General features: G+C 39.8%; 1 long non-coding RNA gene across 1 annotated transcript in view; it reads left to right on the forward strand.

Annotated features, from left to right (window-relative positions):
- Window positions 1-9,482, forward strand: part of LOC137238286 (uncharacterized) — a 29,263-nt gene extending 19,781 nt beyond the window's left edge. The window contains exons 2-3 of the long non-coding RNA XR_010949147.1: window positions 9,007-9,174; window positions 9,294-9,482. This is a non-coding gene — a long non-coding RNA (uncharacterized lncRNA). The remainder of the gene's footprint in view (window positions 1-9,006; window positions 9,175-9,293) is intronic.
- Window positions 9,483-18,317: the final 8,835 nt, after the last annotated feature.

Here is an 18,317-nt window from a genome sequence, read left to right on the forward strand (position 1 = left end):
AGTTCTATAGGTGGACGCCATTTAGGGATATCGCCATAAAGGTGGATCAGGGTTGACTCTAGAATTTGTCTGTACGATATGGGTATCAAATGAAAGGTGTTAATGAGTATTTTAAAAGGGAGTGATCCTTAGTTCCATAGGTGGACGCCTTTTCGATATATCGGCATAAAGGTGGACCAGGGGTGACTCTAGAATGCGTTTGTATGTTTGTACGATATGGGTATCAAATGTAAGGTGTTAATGAGTATTTTAAAAGGGCGTGGGGCTTAGTTCTATAGCTGGACGCCTTTTCGATATATCGGCATAAAGGTGGACCAGGGGTGACTCTAGAACCTGTTTGTACGATATTAGTATCAAATTAAAGGTATTAATGAGAGTTTTAAAAGGGAGTGGAGGTAGTTGTATAGGTGGCCGCCTTTTCGAGATATCGCCATAAAGGTGGACCAGGGGTGTCTCTAGAATACGTTTGTACGATATGGGTATCAAATGAAAGGTGTTAATGAGTATTTTAAAAATGAGTGGGCCTTAGTTCTATATGTGGACGCCTTTTCGAGGTATCGCCATAAACGTGGACCAGGGGTGACTCTAGAATGTGTTTGTACGATATGGGTATCAAATTAAAGGTGTTAATGAGGGTTTTAAAAGGGAGTGGCCTTAGTTGTATATGTGAAGGCGTTTTCCAGATATCGACCAAAATGTGGACTAGCGTGACCCAGAACATCGTCTGTTGGATACCGCTAATTTATTTATATATGTAATACCTGCCAAGATTTCAAGGGTTTTTTATTTCGCCCTGCAGAACTTTTTCATTTTCTTCTACTTAATATGTTAGGTGTCACAACCATTTTACAGAGTTTTTTCTAAAGTTATATTTCGCGTCAATAAACCAATCCAATTACCATGTTTCATCATTTTTTTCGTATGTGGTATAGAATTATGGCATTTTTTTCATTTTTCGTAATTTTCGATATCGAAAAAGTGGGCGTGGTCATAGCCGGGTTTCGTTCATTTTTTATACCAAGATAAAATGAGTTCAGATAAGTACGTGAACTAAGTTCAGTAAAGATATGTCGATCTTTGCTCAAGTTATCGTGTTAACGGCCATGCGGAAGGGAGACGGACGACTGTGTATAAAAACTGGGCGTGGCTTCAACCGATTTCGTCCATTTTCACAGAAAACAGTTAGCGTCATAAAATCTATGCCCCTACCAAATTTCAAAAGGATTGGTCAATTTTTGTTCGACTTATAGCATTAAAAGTATCCTAGACAAATTAAATGAAAAAGGGCGGAGCCACTCCCATTTTGAAACTTTCTTTAATTTTTGTATTTGGTTGCAACATATCATTACTGGAGTTGAATTTTGACATAATTTACTTATATATTACTTAGATATTAAATTTTTTGTTAAAATTTTATTAAAAAAAATTTTTTTTTTAAAAAGTGGGCGTGGTCCTTCTCCGATTTTGCTAATTTTTATTAAGCGTACATATAGTAATAGGAGTAACGTTCCTACCAAATTTCGTCATGATATCTTCAACGACTGCCAAATTACAGCTTGTAAAAGTTTTAAATTACCTTCTTTTAAAAGTGGGCGGTGCCACGCCCATTGTCCAAAATTTTACTAATTTTCTATTCTGCGTCATAAGTTCAACTCACCTACCAAGTTTCATCGCTTTATCTGTCTTTGGTAATGAATTATTGCACTTTTTCGGTTTTTCAAAATTTTCGATATCAAAAAAGTGGGCGTGGTTATAGTCCGATATCGTTCATTTTAAATAGCGATCTGATATGAGTTCTCAGGAACCTACATACTAAATTTCATCAAGATACCTCAAAATTTACTCAAGTTATCGTGTTAACGGACGGACGGACGGACGGACATGGCTCAATCAAATTTTTTTTCGATCCTGATCATTTTGATATATGGAAGTCTATATCTATCTCGATTCCTTTATACCTGTACAACCAACCGTTATCCAATCAAACTTAATATACTCTGTGAGCTCTGCTCAACTGAGTATAATAAACTAGCAAAGGAGGTACCCCTAAACAAAATTTCAAACCAATCGCACCATAAATAAGATTTTTTGGAAGAGGTCGGTTCAGTGCCGTAGCTACCAAGGGGCAACCGGGGCAATGCCTTGGGGCCCCAGCCTACAGGGACCCGGTCGAGTAAAAGAAATAATGAAATTAAAACCTTCGATTTCTGTTCAATTAAATATTGTTATCTAAAATTACGTAGAAAAATTTGCACGGACGAAAAACAACATTTTACTAAAATTAGTACAGATTCTTTAAATTTGTTTCAAAGAAAAAATGTATTAATTAATTTCCAGTCGATGAGTTGACATTTTTTTCAAAGCTCGCGGCAACACTGGTTGGTACTCGCATCAAACTTGCGCGTGCGCATAATGGCACAGCAAAACAACATTATTGTCAAAATCTCCGTATCGTATTGCAATGAATAAATATTAATAAGAAAATGCTTGGCGCGGTATCCTTCCACCCATATCGAGCTTCTTTTTGAATTTGCGTCGTGCTCCTGTTTAGTTTATCCTACAAACAGATGAATTTTCACTGAGAAGTTTTTCATAGCAGAAATACACAGATACAATTTTGATAAAGGGGCCCCAATTATTGTTCTGCCCCGGGGCCCCTGCGACTCACGATACGGACCTGGGTCGGTTCCTGGTCTACTTCCCGGAGATTTGCTCAAATAATAAGCTAGGTAGCCTATATCAAATTTCGAGGAAATCGCACCATGCATAATTTTTTATTTGCAATAGGTCGGTCCTTGGTTCAGTTACCGGAGATAAAACAGACAAATTCGTAGTTATAAATCATCCTCAAATCCCCACGAACACACACGAAATTTCATCAAAATCGGTTCAGTCGTTTAGGTAGAGTTCAGTCACAAACACACATACAAAACATATATATTTATTAAGATAGGTCGGCCCCTAGTCCAATTCCCAGAGTGAAAAGTTTCTCAGATATTATCTGGTTCAAAGAGGTACCCAAGTACTGAATTTCAAGCCAATCCTACGATAAATTAAATTTTTTGGAATAGGTCGGATCTTGGTCCACTTCCCGGAAAGAAAAGTTTAATAATGAGCTAGTTATAGAATTAGCCCTGTACCAAATTTTAGGCGAATCGCACCATAAAAACGATTTTTTTGAATAGATCGGTCCGTGGTCCACTTCCCGAACCAAATCGTGAATCTAAAGCATCCTCAAACCCCCTTGAACACACACACACAATTTAATCGAAATTGGTCTAGTCGCTTAGGATAAGCTCAGTCACAAACACACGTACAGAAGACATACATATATTGTTTTTCTTTTTGTTGCAAGAGACGACTTATAAATTTATTGTAGTAAATATAAACATTAGACTGGCTGGGGCCCCATCGCCACTTACGATCACGATCGAAAATCATTTTCACTCAAATGAAAGATATGTGACAGTAAAACTCTTTAGGAAAATAATTATAAATTACTGATCTGCGAGTGGTTCAGATATTTCACTTGTCCGATTCACAATGTTTGCTCCTGGTCTTAGTCTTATATTGAGAGGAGAGCTCTTTTTTACAATCGATTATTCGACTAATCGAGTAGCAACGTTACAAGCAGGTCATACATTGGGCATGTCGGGGTTAGGTTAGGTTAGGTTGAACTGGCCGGTCCATGAGGACCTCACATAGACTGATTGAGTCCGTAGTGTTACCAGAAGTTTGTTTTAACGACCAAACTGAAAAACCCTATCAAAAACCAGGACCTATGTTATAAAATAACTCCGTCCTCTTGGCAAATACTAGAAGCTTCCTAGGACTTAAGTCACTTGCTGCTTCTAGATCTGAAAGCTGTATCACTCCTAATAGCTGAAGTCTTAGCCTGACAAGTGCAGGGCACGAGCACAGAACGTGATCGATCGTTTCCTCCTCCAACCCGCACTTCCTACATCTGCTATCACTGACCAAGCCTAATTTAAAGGCATGTGACGCCAGAAGGCAGTGTCCGGTCAGAATACCCGTCATGAGTATACAGTCCTCTCTTTTTAATAATAGAAGCAACTTTGTTAGTGTAAGGTTGTAAAACCTACACATAATCTTCGACACTTTACAGCCCCGCCCTTGAATCCAGCCTTTCCCGCTTGGTCGATCATGTGCACCTCTCGCCTTCGCTTAATCTCGCCCAGTCTAATTGTGACGTCTACGGAGCAAGCTTCAAGGGATGCGCCCTTTTTAGCTAGTTCGTCCGCTTTTTCATTCCCATATATTCCCATATGCCCTGGGACCCAATATAGATGTATGCTTCTCCCTGTCCCGATTCTCTCCAGAAACTGCTTACACTCTAACACGCATTTAGATGCTGTGCTATGCCAGATTATTGCCTTAATTGCTGCTTGACTGTCAATATAAAAGTTAACACGGTTGCAGCTTCAGCTATTCTCTTCCAGGGTTTCTACTGCTTTGGTTACGGCTAATATTACCGCTTGGAAAACGCTACAGTAATCCGGCAGCCTGTAAGATCTGCTTATTTCCGGATCAGCACAGTATACCGCAGACTTTACTCTTTCCACTACTTTGGAACCATCTGTGTACACATGTATCGCCTCGTCCGCCATTTGCGCACCCTTGCGACAACCGTCCACCTCGAATTGCCTGAGCAGTTGGTTGATGACCAGCGTCCCCAGCAGAGGTGATAGCACCCCTCCCTGCGGCGTGCCCCTGCCCTATGATTTCGTGGCCTCGTACAATCCCCATTGTGATGTAATCTTTCTGCAATTTAACATGCAGCCGATCCATCTGATTAAGGCAGGATGTACTTTAATGTAATTAAGACCATCCATAATCGCCCATTTTGCAACATTACTGAAAGCCCCGGCAAAAAAAGTCTTTGGGATACACGTGAACGATCTTCCCCGCTTTTGGTAGAAAAGCTACACGAGCAGTTCTCCAAGAGTGCGGTACATGATTCAGTCTTATGCACCCATCGAATATTATTTTAAGCCATTCCACGACCGCCCTACTTGAGACTTGTAGCATGGCCGGGAATATACCATATGGGCCCGGCGATTTAAACTTAGAAAACGTCTTCACTGCCCACTCGATCTTGGTATCGGTCACCAAGCCCGGCACTACTAGCTCCGTGATCGAAGTGTGAGTGATGTCTGCTGGCTCTTCTAAACCATCTCCCGATGGGAAATGTGTATCGAGAAGCACCTCAAGGGATTCCTCACTATTACGTGACCATTCCCCGTTCTCTTTCTTTATTAGTCCCTGGACTATGTCTCCCTTTGTTAGGACTTTTTTCAACCGTGCTGTTTCGCTGGAGCACTCTTTGTCCGTACAGAAACTTTTCCATGAGTTTCTCTTCGCCCTGGTAATTTTACGCTTGTAGATCCTCAGTAGATCCCTGTACTCGTCCCGACACGCTTCGCTTTCCGCGGTCTTTGCGAGCTTAAACATTTCTTTTACCTGTCTTCTTAGAAGACTCAGCTCATTGCTCCACCATGGCGGCTTTGCTTTTCCTCTGAATCTTCTTAGAGGGCAAGCTTTGTTATACGCAGTTATAAGCGTCCTTGTTGAGAATTCATTGGACTCCTCCAGTTCCTCTACATTAGCAACCTCTTTGGATTGTCCCAGTTTTGTTTCTACATGTTTCTGGAATTTAGTCCAGTTCGTTGACCTAGGGTTTCTAAAGGTTCCTGCCTTCTCTACCCTCTTTAGGGGGATGCTGAAGCTGATATACGCATGATCGGAGAAGGATGGTCTATCAAAACCATTCAATCATACCTTGATATATCACGCTCGGAGCTCAATGTAATATCCAGAACATTGCTGGATGTAGGACCAATGTATGTAGGGACATTTCCCCCGTTGGCTATCTGCAAATTGGTTTGTAGGATGTAACAAAATAGAGATTCGCCTCTCTCGTTCGTATCTGCTCCTCCCCACGCATTGTGGTGCGCATTTGCATCTGCGCCTATGACCAACCGCCCTTTGCGCCCTTCCTCCTGTACTAGCATTTTGCCCTCCATCGGTGGAACCTCCGCAGCATGGGCCATGTATCCGGACGCCAGGATAAATGCCTGCTTATTCTTTTGCTCAACGGTCACCGCTACGAGATCCTTATTAAATTAGGCAGCATATATGAATGCAGCTGTTTCCTTACCATTAGTACAGCTTGCACCCGTCCTTCCGTTTGCGCGTAGTAAACGCCAAACCCGCGCGCGCTAAGTCCAGAAACCTTTCCTCCCGATGAGAGTCACGGCTCCTGGATCAGCACCACGTCAAACGAACCCTCCTCAAGGGTTAGGAGGAGTTCGCTCGACGCCACTTTACTGTGTTGGAGGTTTATCTGTAGGACTCGCAGCACCATTGGGCGGTTTGTTCCCCTCCAGCACCTTCGTCTTGACGTCGTCGTCCTTCCCTTGCCCTTTTGGTTTAGAGTATTCGAGGCCCCCTTCAGCCTCTCGTGACTGTTGTGCAGGGTGTTCCTCTGTGCGAGTCACAGCACCATTTAGCGGCTGGTCCTCTTCTAGCACGTTCGTGGTGACGTCGGGGACCTCCACCTGTCTTTTTTCCCTTAGGCTTTTGAGGTCCTTTTCGACTTCGCCCACCTCTAGCTTGTTAGGGGTTTTATCCTCGGGACTTCTTTTCCTGAGTCGCATTTAATTTTGCCAGTGCCAAAGGACATTTTGCCAAGCTGCGTGTACAAAATATCCTCCGCCTGCTTGTTTATTTGGAAGATGTAGAACTGACCATCCTCGGTAGGCCGAGATACAGTAAGTACCTTCCAATCCTGTGTCGGTATGTTCGGATTCTGATTCTGCTGAAGTCGCAGTGTATCCTCCGACTTCATCACGCATGGTATCCATACCTTAACTTTTGGTACCGTGGGGATTTGCGCTTTATCCACCACCTCAAACAGTGCGTTCGTGCCTTGCCTTTGGAGGTTTGGAACCACTTCCCCCAGCCACCGCAAGCTCGCGATGTTGTCGCATGCTATAATCTTCACACCATTATACCATCCCCCCGAATCAAAGGTTGGAAGGGGCTTACTTGGTTGTTCCCGCATCATCTTAAGCATTAAGCTAATAAGCTCCCTTTCCACAGATCTCCACCTTTCAGTAGTCATTTGTCCGAAAGGACTGCTACGATCAACCAGCGTCACAGTTAGTGTCTGCTTTGCCACATCACTCATCTTCTCGGGAAAAGCAGGAGTCTTAGTGTTATCTCCCTTTGGCACCTCCGAGAAAGCCGGATTCTTAGCGTTAACTCCCTTTATCGCCTCCGAGAAAGCCGGAGTCTTAGCGTTATCTTCCTTTGGCTCCTACTTCCGTAGTTGGAACTTCCCTCTGACTCGCAGCTTTCGAGGTAGTTGCTACCTCGCTATTGGAGCCCATCTGTCCTCCAGCTTTGGGTCTACTTGTCTTGTCTATGCGACTGCCCTGCCTCGCGGCTCTAGGACTGGGTCATTTCTGCCTCTTGAAAGCAGGCTTGTCGCCTTCCGCCGAACGTTGCCTCTTCATTCTGCCATTCGACGCTTCTTCCTCCTCGTACCGGTTGCAGAACCGAGGGTTTCTCGCAGCAAACCTTTTGAGCTGCCTTCGACCTACTTCTACCGCTTCATGGGTCCATTCCAATCTCTCGATCTCCACTTCTGTTGGGTCGACCACTGCTCCCAAGTGTTGTACAATTCTTAGTGCTGCACGGTACTGCGAGAGAGCTCTTTTACTTCCTCTGCTCCGTACCCTTCTCCACTCTTCTCCTCCGTTTTAATTTGTGTGCTTCTCCAACACGGAGTTCATTGAATCAGCACTACTCTCGCTCCCCGAGTCCGACGCACCGCTTGTCGTCCTTGGATTGCGATTCAGTCTTCCTCTTTACATCATCCTTATTACCATCAGGTAATGAGTCCTTCATCTTGGTCGTACGACCACCTGCCCAACGAGGCGGGCTCAGCGGTCCAGTATTATATACGGGGAAAGAACCGTCCGCCACATAAATACTTCCCGAGGTGGCCCGGTATCGGGAAAGCTCCGTTCGAATACAGCCGAATTTATCCCCTGGCTGCAAATCGTCCAATAGGTACGGCCCGCATAACACCCTGGATTAGGGGGTTGGCAGTTCTTGGTCACCGACATCCCGCCGCTCTCCTATGAGGCGAAACGGCGTAGATGTCAGTCCTAAGCAGCTCCGCCTCATAGCCGGGCTCTATGGAGTTCGGCTAAGCCCTCACACCAACGACAAGGTGCCTACCCTAGTGAGGGGTTGATTATGGATAAGTAAAAATTTAACCATTTGGGCCCACTTGCCGAAAGGCAAGTTATTTTTTAACGCTGAGTTAATTTAAAAATATTGTCAATAATGTATGAATTCAACCCAGGTTCACTCTGTGTTAAATATATATCTCGCCGTTCTGCCAGTGGGCTTTGAAGTATTCAGATCGAAGTTGAGCTAGACTGACGCGCGTCTCCCTGGGGAGAAGACATCCCGTGGAAGTCCTGAGCGCGGTATTTTAAAAGGCCTGTAGTTGAAAATAAAATTTTTCACAGACTACAAAATCTCAATAATGCTGAATTGATTGGGATCAGATGTTCCGCACATATTATACACAATTCGGCCCATTATGGATTGGAGCAGTTTGTTCTATTTGATATCAATTGTATTGTGTGCAAATTGTACGAATACTTCTCTATTTACACTGTTCGAACAACGGAATTGAAATCCTTTTGCGAATTCGTTGAGACAGTTTATAAAAATCTGCTCAATCATTGTAAAACGCGCTGGTTAAGCCTTTTCCCTACAGTCGAGAGGACTTTGAAAATGTTTGAGGCCTTGAAATCTTATTTTTTATCTTAAAACAAACCAGCTGCAACGATGGAGCATTTTTTTAATAATGACCTCAACGAAAGTTATCTATTATTTGTCCATTCATTTATGGCTTTGTTCCATTCAAAAATCGCTTCTATTGAAAAAAATACAATAACATTTTAGATATAATTTCAGTTTACGATGATCTCCTATCAAAAGTGGATGAACGACAAAAATCGAATTTTATTCCATTAGCTGTAAGGACGAATTTGGCACAATTAAGAAAAGATGGAAAGAAAAGATGGAAAAGGAAATTAAGAAAAAAGGAAGAACCGCAAGTGCTCAAAATTGGTAAATTTTTCTATTCGATACCATGTCACAATGCGAACTGCGAAAGAATTTTCTCTTAATGAGCTCGCAATGGACAAAGAAAGAAATCGTTTGACTCTTGAAAATGTTTAATTTTTCAGATTTTACATGTCTCGAATTCCAAAAAATTTTAACTCTTCCTGAGAATACTGAACTTTTGAAAAAAATTAGCAATTCCCAGAAATATGTCGGGAAGTGCTGACAGAGCACGAGATTCTTGAAATTAGAAGTAAGAAAGAAGAATGTATAAATAATTATCTCTAATAAACATGTTTGTGCGAATCGTTACATTATTTACAATATTCCCCTACCCTTTATAAACTTTTTTGAAGTTGCCTGGGTGCAATTTGCCCGTCTTCGTCTGCGGTTAGAAGGTTAAACTTGGTCAAACTTTTTAATATTGAAATTTGATTACCTTTTTTGTTGGAAGTGTCTCCGATTCATATCTCGGGCATCTGGTAACCCTATTTTAGGTATATACTCAGTTATAAAATACAACAACTGTAAGATAAAGATTAGATTAAAATAATTAAAATAATATAGATAGTTATGTTACAGACTCAGAGTTCTTTAAAACATTTTTGTTATTCGTAGTTTTCATTTAAAATCGGTGCAGGTGCATAGTGATCCCTAGACCGCATGTGCCTCTGTTATTAATATAAATTTGACATTGCAATTTTCTGCTTATATTCATAAATTAATATGTAAAATAATTTAGTAGCTGAGATAAGATACGTGTGACATCATTAACATAGATTAGAGTTACGGTGACCATCCGTACAATTGTTTTTGAGGAGCACAAATACACTGTATAAACTTTTTTCCGAAACCGCATTGTACTCAAACCAGAAGAATATCGAGGGAAAGTACTTAGTTTTCATGGGGAAAGTACTTACGTATCGTGGCTTACTCACTAAAAAGCTCAGTAAACTTATCCTTTACGTACATATTAGCCGTGTTTTTTGACACACATATACGTTTACGTTTGCGCGTAAAAAAACCGCGTATCCTCGCTTAGATAACACAGGCCGACACAATTTAACCAACATTCAGACCCAGAAACCGGACTATATATTTCCGAAGGTTCGAAGCTCTGGTTTTCGAGATATCCTAGCATAAAAGTGGAAAAACTCCGTTTTTGTCCATATTTGAGGTTATGTAGCCTTGCAGATGTTTTCTTTCACCAAAATTAAAGAATGACATCTTTAAATACAAGTTTTCTTCTTTTAAATGGCGTTGAGTTTGCTCAAATATAATTTTTTTCGCTGAGATATCGCGTTTTGAAATTTTCATGTTTCTAAATTTTCCTACACCTCAAAATCGATTGAGATAACATAGACATGATATAGTCGATTACTAATTTTCTTGAATTGAGTATTATTTTTCTTAAAATTTTGTCTCACAGCATAAGTGTGCTAACTCACCACACCTCTACACTACCTAACCTCGGGTACCGAGTCACACACAGCCCTAACCCCTAGAAACCCCGCTATCATAGCGCAAGCAGGCTAACCCACTTAAACCTGGGGACAGCGTTTACTCGCATTATTTTCTTAAAATAAGTCTTATTTATCTAGATGTCTCACACCAAAAGTGGGCTAACCAACTTCACTGTTCACCCATCAACTACCGTATCCCCTAACCCATAGAAACCGCCCCTACCACACCACAAGAAACATGAAAATTTCAAAATGCGATATCTCAGCGAAAAAATGATATTAGAGCAAACTCAATGCCATTTGAAGGAAGAGGACTTCTATTTAAAGATGACATCCTTAAATTTTGGTGAGAGAATACATCTGCAAGGCTACATAACCTCAAATATGGGCAAAAACGGTGTTTTTGCACTTTTAGGTTAGGATATCTCGAAAACCAAAGTTGATAGAGCAATTTTGAGGCCAGATTTTGATTCATCACATAAAAATCCTTCGAAAATATATAGTCCGGTTTCTAGGTCTGAGATGCTGTCGGCCTGGGTAATGCTTAGGAGACCCATCTAGCGGCAACTAGCTACAGAACATGTTGTACCGAAAAGCGCAGACACAAACCTCTGGTGGCCATAGTGTATAACATATAGCTGAATCGGTTGCGATGAATAGTGGACACACCATTTGTAGAGGTGATACATGGAATTAGTGTAGAGGTGAAACATAGGCACATATTTCAGTTGCATGTGAGTATAATGAGTATTGAAATTTCGGAGTACTAATAATAAAGTTTACCGCTTACCAGTCCATATAAAGTTTAAGCGTAAACGTAGATAGATGTAAAAAAACACAGCTATTATAAAGAAAATCTGACTGTAAGGATAACAATATTTGGAAGTCTAATAAGGATTTTAATTTACTTACAAGAAAAAATTCCGTGATGCCAATGTCTTAATTCGGAGCCTTAATTCATTTCTACACACTCCATTTACTGTAGAATCATGAAACAAAGAGCTAAAGATTTGGCAATCAAGCGTTATCCGCCTAATGAATAACCGTGTTTTTTTACACGCGTATACGTTTACGTTTGCGCGTAAAAAACGCTTATCCTCGCTTAGATAATGCTTAGCAGACCCATCTAGCTACAGGACAGGGTGTACCGAAAAGCGGAGACACAACCCTCTGTTGTATGTCTGTGCATAAAATATAGCTGAATCAGTTGCGATGATTTGTGGATACACACCATTTATAGAGGTGAAACATAGAATTAGTGTTGAGGTGAAACATAGACACATATTTCAGTTACGTCTGAGTATAATGCGTATTAAAAATTAGTAGTACTAATTTTATGCACAACAATTTCAGAGGTGTATTTAAAGTTTGACGCTTAGCAGTCCATATAAAGTTTAAGCGTAAACGTATACGCGTGTAAAAAAAACACGGCTAATGTGAAATAAATCAGCTGATATTTATAGGAGCGTTCCAATGTACTATCCAGCACTGGATCACGATCAAATCTCACTGAAACGATACGGATCAGTTCTATAAGAGTTGCCGCACATAACGTGTACATGTACTATTATTCACAAAATTTTTTCCTACAAACTTACAACCTGTATGCCATAAAACGATGTATTTCCATATAAAAATATATGAAGGTTAAAAAATAACGAATACTAACACCTAACAAGCGGGACCGGCATTCAAAATACGTCCAAATATGCAGGGAGAGGTATCAAAAGAAGCTTTTATAAATATTGTAGTAGTTTTGTGCCAAAAAGTGTGCTTATCTGAAACGGATGGTACCTATTTTAGTGAGTGTTAAAAAAAGAAATTATAATTGAAAAAAGTTGTACATTAGGGTGTGTCGATTTGTATGGACGAAAGTTAACCGATATCGCGCCATCAATTTTTCGATAGGATTTGGGATCAGGAAAAAAAATCCAATACGCATACCCAAAAAAATAATTTTAGAGCCTGCGAAATTTAATTTTTTTGACTTTTTTCGACTTTGATTTTTAAGGTTTTTTTCATGACCTACTAAAAAAAATTTCATAAAAATATTTTTTTTTTTTTTTCAACAAACTGTTATCGACAAAGTTTTTAGCTGATATTTTTGGGCGGACAGTTTTACAATCACATGAAAATTTTTTTAGTAGGTCATGAAAAAAACCTTAAAAATCAAAGTCAAAAAAATGAAATTTCGCAGGTTCGAGAATAATTTTTTTGGGTATGTGTAGTGGAACTTTTTTCCTGAGCCCAAATCCTATCGAAAAATTGATGGCGCGATATCGGTTAATAAATCGACCCACTATATTGTACATATATACTAACATATACACATACATACATATGTACCTAGGTATGATATTATGGTTCCCTTTAAATATTTTGGTAATTCTTTGCTTTAGCTAACAACTGCTAAAACTAGCGCAAAAATGTCGGGAGAGGTGTAAAAAGATGCGCTTTGGACCCAGGACCACGAATCCGAAAGCGCAAATTGAAAATTTTATTTCTTTGGTTGTTGTAATTTTGATGATTTTGAGCCACACTTTAGATTTCATTAGAACAATTTAGATTTTGCGCGTGTGTATAGCTTTGATCTCCAAACTGGTTTATGACTCACCCAGGCTAATTTTTTATAATCGGGGCCGGAGACCGCCAATGCAGAAAAATGTTCTCCGCAAAAATACTATGGCTACCACTCCCGGTTTACGAGCGCTCCGTGACCATTTTTCGGTTTTTTGGAAATATCTTTTGACAGAAATAAAATTTTTAATTTCCGCTTTCGGGCTCGTCGTCCAAAACGAGTGTTATATTTTTGGACGGGTTTTGGCAGTTGTGAGCTAAAATAAAGAATTACCAAATCAAAAGCCCTTGGAATCTCGGCAGGAATACTGTTCGTGGTATTGCATATATAAATAAATTAGCGGTACCCGATAGATGATGTTCTGGGTCACCCTGGTCCATATTTTGGTCGATATCTCGAAAACGCCTTCACATATACAACTAAGGGCCACTCCCTTTAAAAACCCTCATTAATACCTTCAATTTGATACCCATATCGTACAAACACATTATAGTCACCCCTGCTCCACCTTTATGGCGATATCTCGAAAAGGCGTCCACCTATAGAACTAAGGCCCACTCCTTTTAAAAATACTCATTAATACCTTTCATTTGATACCCATATCGTTCAAACAAATTCTAGAGTCACCCCTGGTCCACCTTTATGTTGATATCTCGAAAAGGCGTCTACGTATAGAACTAAGGCCCACTCCTTTTTAAAATACTCATTAACACCATTTATTTGATTCCCATATCGTGCAAACACATTCTAGAGTCACCCCTGGTCTAGGTCACCCTGGTCGATATCTGAAAAAGGCGTACACCTATAGAACTAAGGCCCACTTCTTTCTGAAATACTCATTAATACTTTTCATTTGATACCCATATCGTACAAACACATTCTAGAGTCACCCCTGGTCCACCTTTATGTCGATATCTCGAAAAGGCGTCCACCTATAGAACTGAGGCCCACTCCCTTTTAAAATACTCATTAACACCTTTCATTTGATACCCATATCGTACAAACACATTATAGTGTCACCCCTGGTCCACCTTTATGGCGATATCTCGAAAAGGCGTCCACCTATAGAACTCAGGCCCACTCCGTTTTAAAATACTCATTAACACCTTTCATTTGATACCCATATCGTACAAACACATTCTAGTGTCACCCCTGGTCCACCTTTATGGCGATATCTCGAAAAGGCGTCCACCTATAGAACTAAGGCCCACTCCGTTTTAAAATACTCATTAACACCTTTCATTTGATACCCATATCGTACAAACACATTCTAGAGTCACCCCTGGTCCTCCTTTATGGCGATGTCTCGAAAAGGCGTCCACCTATAGAACTGAGGCCCACTTCCTTTTAAAATACTCATTAACACCTTTCATTTGATACCCATATCGTACAAACACATTCTAGTGTCACCCCTGGTCCACCTTTATGGCGATATCTCGAAAAGGTGTCCACCTATAGAACTGAGGCCCACTCCCTTTTAAAATACTCATTAACACCTTTCATTTGATACCCATATCGTACAAACACATTCTAGTGTCACCCCTGGTCCACCTTTATGGCGATATCTCGAAAAGGCGTCCACCTATAGAACTAAGGCCCACTCCGTTTTAAAATACTCATTAACACCTTTCATTTGATACCCATATCGTACAAACACATTCTAGTGTCACCCCTGGTCCACCTTTATGGCGATATCTCGAAAAGGCGTCCACCTATAGAACTAAGGCCCACTCCGTTTTAAAATACTCATTAACACCTTTCATTTGATACCCATATCGTACAAACACATTCCAGGGTTACCCTAGGTTCATTTTCCTACATGGTGATTTTCCCTTATTTTGTCTCAAAAGCTCTCAGTTGAGTATGTAATGTTCTGTTACCCCCGAACTTAGCCTTCCTTACTTGGATTAAATTTTTAGAGTTTTCTTAATTACTTTTAATGCTTACATATTAATGCACTGGCATTGGCATATCTTTCTTATCGTAAAATGACTTTTTGTGCAATAATTTTCAAAACTTTTTATCAAACATTAAACTCAACGGCGCACATACACATACGCACAAGTACAGTGGAACCTGTTTAAGTTGCACTCCAGTACTGAATGATATAGTGAACTTTCGTTTCGAATCGTTTGCGTATTAGTATTCCGTAAAACGATCGCTGCAACAGACGGAAGCAGCTGCTAAAAAAAAAAATGGTATTTTACTTTTTTTTATTTATTCAAATGGATATGTCAAAATGGCAAAAAAGTGTTTCCAGAGTTTTAAAATTTAGCAAAAGACATGAAAGTTTTTGAAAAACTCATAAATCCTCATAAATTTTTAAATAGGTTACATATGGCACGCTAAAATTTGACAAAGACTTTCGACTTCTGCTTGACATAAGGGCCGAACGAAAACTATAGAGAATATCATTGTTAGACAAAATTGTCAAGAGATGAATCGTTCGCCTGAACTTTCGTAGCAATACAGAATGATGTCCTTAATTTAAGTTTTGCATATTAGATAAGACCCAACCGAGGTCTACTCAGGTGAGTCTCAATATTAAAATTATTTCTATGGAACATTTCGTAGACTTTGAAGGGTTAATAGAAGTTATATAACAGAAGTTTCAAAAGTTGAACGTGTGATGAATGCAACGCTGTCGGATCATCAGCTAACCTTTAGAACCACGAACAATTATTATCGAAGAATTACGTGGGTTTAGTAATAAAATTGAAGAGATTAATACCACAACAGCAAAATGTATTGTTCAGTTGCGATATCGATGCAAATATTGTTGCGGAAAATGCAACATCAAGATATTTTAGAAAACTTGTAATTAAATGGGGTCGCCCGTCGCGGCAATGGTTTGGCAAACATTCCGAGTGTATTTCTGCCAACATAAGCTTGCCTGCAAAAATTTATCTGCCTTGCAAATGCCGTTAGGAGTTGGCAGAAATATGTTGGAAAAATTAAAAAGGAGCACGATGCAAATTGAAAGACCACTGCTATTTAAATCTTCTTGGAGGTACATCGCTCCAAATATAAATTTTTTAATTTTTGGTCTTAACCCTCCGATTAGCGGTGAATAAATTCAATACATCTTAGCGTTGTCGTCTGGACAGACGAAATTTGACACTTTGAACTTTATCCACAAATATTTAAACATTGAAGAAATCTCGTCGCACACTGTGATTACCCAGAAATAAATTTGACTTTTTATTGATAAATTTTGAAATGAATACGAACAGGCCCGACGAGAGGGGAGGGGGAATGGGGGATTCCTCCGGATCAGGCGTTTCTGAGAGGGCCCGCGATTTAGAGGTACTAAGACATTTTTTTAATTCAGGAATCTTTAGTTGTTCCATGTGCAATTTTTAAGCCGAATTTCAAAAGCAACGAATATCTGCCTTTCGTTATAATATAGTAATGTGAAAAATAATTAGAAAAGTCCTTTTCCTTAAAATTTAAGAATAAATATTTCATTTGGCAGCTGGCTCAAAACCATTCATGTTCCGCATCCGATTCGACTATTGATAATGATTTTTTGCCAGTGAGGAGACAATAAAAACATCAAACAAAAATGTATCTTTACATGAACCCGAAATCCAAAAGTTTCGTGGTGACATGAAAGTTCATCTTCAAAAAGTCTTCCAACAAACCACCAATTCTGTATCAAAGTCCAGATTATTTAAACGACTTGGACATCGGTACCGTGAATAATGCGTTTTTGCGATCTGAAGAAGTCAACGAAATAATTCGTCGAGGTCATCAAAAGTGTCCTGTTATTTTTCTACGTGATCGTCGTGACAAGGCATTTCGTACCTCGTTGTTAAACAGAATCTTGCCAAATGGAGAGAAAGTGGAGCGTGGCTGGTTGGTGTGGAATGCCAATAGCAATGCTCTTTATTGTTTACCATGTCGTCTGTTAAGCACCAATACTTTAAATCGACCTAAAATCCTGGCGGATATTCGAAATTGAAGGCGGGAAGAAGCTATACTATAAACTGCCAGTACACGAAAATACTCAAGATCACATTAAATGTTATATTCAATGGCGATCTTTATAAAATCTAATTCAAAAGGAGGCTACAATTGATACACTTATCAATGAACAGCTAATCACTGAAACTCAAAAGTGGAAAGAAATTTTATATAGAATTTTGGACACTATTTTATTTTTGGGTGAAAGAGGCGTAGCACTCAGAGGCCAAAGTATGTACATATATTGGTGAACGAAATAATGGAAATTTTGTAAGCATCTTAGAACTCATAAGCCATTATGATCCGATACTTAGAGATAATTTGGGGAAAGTTAGGATTTCACAACAGCCGCACAAACTTTTACAAGTTCACTATCTTTCCCCAGACATTTAGAACGAGTTTATAGAAATTTGTGCAAAACACGTGAGGGAAACTATAATTAGATCAACGCAAGAAAGCCAAGTATATTGCTGTTATCGTTGATGCTTGATGCTAGTTACGTTGAACAGACTAGTTCATTTTGCGCTACCTCCATTTCAATTCGAAAGCAACGAATTTTACAACTCAAGAACGGTTTTTGGCTTTCGTGGATTGTAACCAAAGAACTAGTCAGGAAATCGTTGATTTAATTTGCCATACTCTAGGTAAACATGAAATCCCATTAAAAGATTACTCGCATTGTGCAGCCCACAGTCTGAATTTATGTGGTGTTGATGCTGCAGAATGTTGTACGGCTGCAATTACTTTCTTCGGAGTTGTACAAAAATGTTTTACTATTTTCAGCAGCAGTCCACAACAATGGGACATCCTCAAAAAAAAAAAAAATGTACCGAGCTCTCTTCACAGTCTTTCAGACACTAGATGGTCGGCTATAATTGAGGCAATCAGACCATTCGCAAACCATGTTCCAGGATTAACACAAGCACTAAACGCATTACTTAAGCTAAATTTGACTGCACAAGCATACGGAGATATTACCGGCACTCTCAAGTACATCAACAAGTTCGAATGTATCTTTCTGTCCTCAATTTGGTTCAAAATACTGACTACCATTAATGAAAGAAGCGTCGTACTCCAAGCTAGAGACGCCACCATAGATGTTGAGGTCCGATATCTGGTTCCCCCCATAAATTCAGAAAACA

Source organism: Eurosta solidaginis, chromosome 1 (assembly GCF_040869045.1).
Source record: "Eurosta solidaginis isolate ZX-2024a chromosome 1, ASM4086904v1, whole genome shotgun sequence".
NCBI lineage: Eukaryota > Metazoa > Arthropoda > Insecta > Diptera > Tephritidae > Eurosta > Eurosta solidaginis.